Source organism: Argiope bruennichi, chromosome 1, assembly GCF_947563725.1.
Source record: "Argiope bruennichi chromosome 1, qqArgBrue1.1, whole genome shotgun sequence".
Taxonomy (NCBI): Eukaryota; Metazoa; Arthropoda; class Arachnida; order Araneae; family Araneidae; genus Argiope; species Argiope bruennichi.
In genome coordinates this window covers 151288419-151294083 of record NC_079151.1, presented here as the reverse complement: position 1 = coordinate 151294083, position 5665 = coordinate 151288419, and the positions used below count along the sequence as shown (strand labels likewise).

At 43.8% G+C, this 5665-nt stretch overlaps 2 non-coding genes and 1 pseudogene across 2 annotated transcripts; all 3 read right to left on the bottom strand.

Annotated features, from left to right (window-relative positions):
• LOC129981831 (large subunit ribosomal RNA) overlaps nt 1–434 on the bottom strand; it is a 4875-nt pseudogene extending 4441 nt beyond the window's left edge.
• A 247-nt stretch (nt 435–681) lies between these two features.
• Nucleotides 682–835, bottom strand: LOC129981852 (5.8S ribosomal RNA). Its single transcript, XR_008785377.1, has one exon. It is a non-coding gene; the product is annotated as a 5.8S ribosomal RNA (ribosomal RNA).
• Nucleotides 836–1145: 310 nt separating this feature from the next.
• Nucleotides 1146–2959, bottom strand: LOC129981808 (small subunit ribosomal RNA). The gene has a single exon (XR_008785364.1). It is a non-coding gene; the product is annotated as a small subunit ribosomal RNA (ribosomal RNA).
• Between the last annotated feature and the right edge of the window lie 2706 nt (nt 2960–5665).

Here is a 5665-nt window from a genome sequence, read left to right as displayed (position 1 = left end):
CACCCGTTTGCCTCTGAGCAGTTTCACGTACTCTTGAACTCTCTCTTCAAAGTTCTTTGCAACTTTCCCTCACGGTACTTGTTTGCTATCGGTCTCACGGCAGTATTTAGCCTTAGGTGGAGTTTACCACCCGATTAGGGCTGCACTCCCAAGCAACCCGACTCCAAGGAGATCGCATCCGACGGCGACCTAGCAGCTATGGGCCTCGCACCCACTCTGGGTAACAGCCCCGGTCAGGGGGACTTGCTGCAGAGTCGACCACCGGCACGCTCACTCCTAAACGCCACATTGCCCGGCTCCCTCTCGAGAGCGGGCTTCGGCGCTGGGCTCTTCCCTTTTCGCTCGCCGTTACTCAGGGAATCCCTGTTGGTTTCTTTTCCTCCGCTTATTTATATGCTTAAATTCAGCGGGTCATCTCGTCTGATCTGAGGTCGTTATTTAAAATTGTTTCTAAGCTTAAAAGCCTAGTAGGACTTCAAAACCCCTTTTATTAAGTCACTTATAAGCATTAAGCCGTCTCGTCTTTGTGGAGAAACGTGGTCCGTCTTCTCCGAGCGACGAGCATGCACGAGGGCTATGCTTTCTCGACCGGGGAGGATCCTAATAATACTTGAGCCGACGAGTTTATAAAACCCGACACGGCCAATTGGATAAAAAGTATTATCCTTTGCAAGTCTTATCCGACCCTCAGACAGGCGAGGCCCCGGGCAGGACCCGAGGCCGCAATGTGCGTTCGAAAAATCAGTGCTCAATGTGTCCTGCAATTCACACCAAATCTCGCAGCTGGCTGCGTTCTTCATCGACCCGTGAGCCGAGTGATCCACTGCTCAGAGTTGTACTTTTTTTTTATATTGGCCAATCGTTTCCGAAAGGTCGTTAGTGCGTTCGAGTTAATTATTCAATGACACTCCCCATATAGGGAAGCGATGCCACGGGGCGGTGTGCACACAGGCACATCTCTTCAAGCCTAGCCCTAGTTAACTAGGACCCCCCTCTTGCCCAAGTCGAGGGCCGGGGATAGAACAGGCACACCCATAGTAGGCATCATATATTCGAATTTGGGTACTTCGTTCCCCGAGTCGCGTGGGAACCAGTACCGGCAAGGAACTTAAAAAAAGTTCCTCGTTTAAAAATAAAGGTTTAATTAATGATCCTTTCGCAGGTTCACCTACGAAAACCTTGTTACGACTTTTACTTCCTCTAAATGATCAAGTTTGGTCATCTTTCCGGCACACCGGCTCGACCAAAAGGCCAATCCGAGCGCCAGTCCGAAGACCTCACTAAATCATTCAATCGGTAGTAGCGACGGGCGGTGTGGACAAAGGGCAGGGACGTAATCAACACGAGCTGATGACTCGTGCTTACTGGGAATTCCTCGTTCATGGAATCAATTACACTTTCCAATCCCCAGCACGAAGGAGGTTCAACGGGTTACCCAGTCCTTTCGGACAGGGAAAGCACACGCTGATTCCTTCAATGTAGCGCGCGTGCGGCCCCGGACATCTAAGGGCATCCCAGACCTGTTATTGCTCTGTCTCGTGCGACTAAACGCCGCTTGTCCCTCTAAGAAGAACGTCCCACTACAAGAGGATGGGAACGTCTATTTAGTAGGCTAGAGTCTCGTTCGTTATCGGAATTAACCAGACAAGTCGCCCCACCAACTAAGAACGGCCATGCACCACCACCCACAGAATCAAGAAAGAGCTCTTAATCTGTCAATCCTTCCTGTGTCCGGGCCGGGTAAGTTTTCCCGTGTTGAGTCAAATTAAGCCGCAGGCTCCATTTCTGGTGGTGCCCTTCCGTCAATTCCTTTAAGTTTCAGCTTTGCAACCATACTTCCCCCGGAACCCAAAAGCTTTGGTTTCCCGGAAGCTGCCCGGCGTGTCATTTGAGGAACACAGCCGGATCGCTGGCTGGCATCGTTTATGGTTAGAACTAGGGCGGTATCTGATCGCCTTCGAACCTCTAACTTTCGTTCTTGATTAATGGAAACATTCTTGGCAAATGCTTTCGCAGTAGTTCGTCTTGCGACGGTCCAAGAATTTCACCTCTAGCGTCGCAATACGAATGCCCCCGTCTGTCCCTCTTAATCATTACCTCGTGTTCCGAAAACCAACAAAATAGAACCGAGGTCCTATTCCATTATTCCATGCACAATTATTCAGGCGTCGCGCCTGCTTTGAGCACTCTAATTTTTTCAAAGTAAACGTGAGGGTCTCCGCCCACAACCGGTGAAGATCATAGACAGAAGCCCCCTGAACGCTCGGCAGCGAACAGTAACCACCGGTAGGCGGACCGTCCGGCCGGAGCTGAGATCCAACTACGAGCTTTTTAACCGCAACAACTTTAATATACGCTATTGGAGCTGGAATTACCGCGACTGCTGGCACCAGACTTGCTCTCCAATGGATCCTCGTTAAAGGATTTAGAGTGTACTCATTCCAATTACGGGGTCTCAAAAGAGTCCCGTATTGTTATTTTTCGTCACTACCTCCCCGTGCTGGGAGTGGGTAATTTGCGCGCCTGCTGCCTTCCTTGGATGTGGTAGCCGTTTCTCAGGCTCCCTCTCCGGAATCGAACCCTGATTCCCCGTCACCCGTTACGACCATGGTAGGCGCGTAACCTACCATCGACAGTTGATAAGGCAGACACTTGAAAGATACGTCGCCGGGACGAGCCCGTGCGATCAGCCCAAAGTTATACAGAGTCACCACAAGAGACGGACACGAGGCCCGATTGGTTTTGGTCTAATAAAAGCGCTCGTTCCCGAAGGTCGGAGCTCTGCTGCATGTATTAGCTCTAGAATTGCCACAGTTATCCAAGTAGTAAGGTACGATCCAAGGAACCATAACTGATTTAATGAGCCATTCGCGGTTTCGCCTTAATACGGCATGTACTTAGACATGCATGGCTTAATCTTTGAGACAAGCATATGACTACTGGCAGGATCAACCAGGTAACTTCCATCGTTCGTTAGAACGTTCGGAAAATGCACTCCGAATCCTTACATTTCACGAGTCGCGACCATCTCAGTCGCGGGGGACGCCTCGACAACGGAGGATCCCTCAGTCAATCTCGCTTTTTGTGTAGGTATTCCCCGTGCAATCTACAGAGGTTCTATAGTCTCACGACTTCCCCGACGGCTTCAACGCCGCGGGGCGAGTGCGGAGGCATCGAGAAGATATGTGCGCTGGACACAGATGCAGAAAACCAATCAATTCCTTTAAGTACGGTTCTGCTCGTCGCGTCAACGGCACGGGGGCCGAGCCGCTCGCAGAGAGGCTGAGATAGTTTGGAAGCGGCCAGAAAGACGGAGAATACCTCCCCGCCGATCGCAGCCTTCGTAGCAGAAGAATAACACCCTCGATCCCGGAGGCAGCGTCCGACCGACCCATAAAGAACCGAGAACCGATCCGATCGGGCACGACAGACCCACCGTCAACGTTAGAGGACCGCTTTCCCGGAGGTAGCCAACCGGTACTAACAACCCAATCCCGTTGCCGAGACCTAAGACAGGTTCGCGAGATTACGACGCGTTTTTAAAACGCATTCTGTCTCGCGATCGACCACTGTTTCCAGCAGTCACCTGCTACTCATATAGGGCTACGGACGATCCCCGACGTTCCGCTCGTGATCGCGAGTGGCGCGCGCTTTGCCCAGCCACCAGGCGACCGGAAGAAGCCGCCGCGGGCGAAAATAAGAAAAATTGTGCACAGGCAACCCGTTTCGCCGAACTAGTGCTACGTAGTATTTAGCGCTCTTCTCGGTGATTGGACTTTGAAGAAAATCGCGACTTCTCCCCTATTTGCACTTAGAAGGAAATCTCGGGTAGCGACTTCTCACTTTCTCGTGCTCCGGTTAGGACTTTGCCGAAAATCTCACATCGTCGGACTTGGACGGAAAACTAGCGAAGCGACTATCACCTTATCGCGCGTTCTGATTTGGAGTTTGCTGAAAAACGCGACTTCTCACATCGTCGGACTTAGTAGAAAATTTCACCTTATCGCGTGCTCCTATTAGGACTTTGCCGAAAATCGCGCATCTCTATTTTTCCTTAAAATGTTTACATTTTGACTTATCTTTAATTACTTTTTGTGAATTTTTATTGATATTTATGAAATTGTTTATGCTTCTGAATTTAAAATGTTAAGTAACATTTATATCTTTAATTCACTCAAATACAAATTTATAGAGTTTTAATACGCTGAAATTAAGTTAAATACCTGTATTTGCAGAATGTATTCTTATTTAGAACTCAATTTGGTGTAAATATTATAAAAATAATGAAATAAAACCTTCAAATGTTGTTAAATACTTGATTCAAACCTAAAAGTAGGTCAAGCACTTAAATTCTAGTAAATTAAGATAAATGCCTGGTAAAGTTCATATTTAGATGCATTCGAAGAAAGAATTCAAGTGTTCTTTGAAGTAATTCTAATTTAGAACTCAATTTTGTGTAAAGAATGTCAAATTAGTGAAGTAAAAGATGTAAATGTTCTTGTATACTTCATATGAACTTCAAAGTAGGTCAAATTGTGTTAATGAGTGCACAAGTTGTTTAGTTTCCTTCATACAATGTGTAATGTATCTTCAAAATTCTTTAAACAGTGTAAAAAATGATATGTCTTTCAAATTAAAACAATTTCTACTGTAAATACTGAGTTAAGTACAAATACTGTCTTTTAATATGTTAAATTGAACATATAATTGAGTACAAGCTTTAATATAAATGTATTCCTTCATGTAACATAAAATATCAATCATTTGTGAATGAATGTTTTCATTCAGTTAATTACTGAGCTGAATCTTTCACTAATGCAAAATATTTCATGATATTGTAATCTTTCCTTCATGTAAAAATTGTGTTAAATGTAAAGATATTCTTATAGTGTGATAAATACAAATATATGGCTTGTATATTCAACTTATTAATGCATAAGAGTATGATTTCTTGCTGCATTTTTTGTGTATAATGATAAACATTCAGCCCCCTTCATGTTTCATGTAGTATCAATTATATTGTTCATTTATTTGAAATTTAGCTTCATGGTTAATCACTTGTGAAATGCTTACTCAAACTGCAAGTTGTTTTCATAATTCATGTTGAGTGAAATCATTATATTATGTAAAATTCAAACATACAATTTAGATATTCAAAACATTAGTGCTTATTACTTGTGGAAAGAAGTGATATGAAGAGGTAACAGTTGTATAAAGAAAGCTCAAGTCTTAAATGAATGTGTACTGTAAATGCAAAGATATGGTTTGTAAATTCAACAAATTTCTGCATAAAAATGTTATTACCACCTATATTTTGTGTGCAGATTCTTTATGTACTATTTACAATCAAAGAATGCATACATTTCTTCAAATATTTCATCAAGAATCTATATGATTATACTCAGTATGTCTGTAAGCTTCATCTTTAATCAGTGTGAAATGTTTCATCATATAACAGGTTGTTCTAATTATTAAATGTTGTTTATAATGTAAGGAAATCTTCATCTTCAGGTAAATACAATTTATAGATGCATATTACTTGTTCAAACAAGTTGGCTGTAATGAATGTATATTGTTTACTTTCACTGTAAATGTAACCATTTTCTAATATTAATGTTGTTTTCATGTACAGCATTCTCTTGTTAATGTTTAATTTTATGTTATA